The following is a 316-nucleotide window of genomic DNA, read 5'->3' as shown; positions in this document are numbered from 1 at the left end:
TATGTCCACTTTCTTTAGTTTCTCTGCTCTGGAGGTTGAAATAATTGAGAAGCAGCCCAGGGCTCTGTCCATGGGCTGCTCCTATTTCACACACATATTAAAGACCTCCACTCAAAGTGTGGTCCAAGATATACCTTTTTGCAGATGATCGTGTTTTGCACCAACCAATAACAAAATCATAAGACTGCTCTACTCTCCAGCAAGACATCCTCCTACCGAGGCATGGGTGCAGCAAATCGTGCGGTTCGATCATCATGCAGGTGTGAGTAGTCTTTTTCCATTGGGGTTTATGATTACATAGTGCCTTCCCACTACC

Source organism: Rhipicephalus sanguineus, chromosome 1, assembly GCF_013339695.2.
Source record: "Rhipicephalus sanguineus isolate Rsan-2018 chromosome 1, BIME_Rsan_1.4, whole genome shotgun sequence".
NCBI classification, from domain to species: Eukaryota; Metazoa; Arthropoda; class Arachnida; order Ixodida; family Ixodidae; genus Rhipicephalus; species Rhipicephalus sanguineus.
This window is presented reverse-complemented; position numbering follows the sequence as displayed.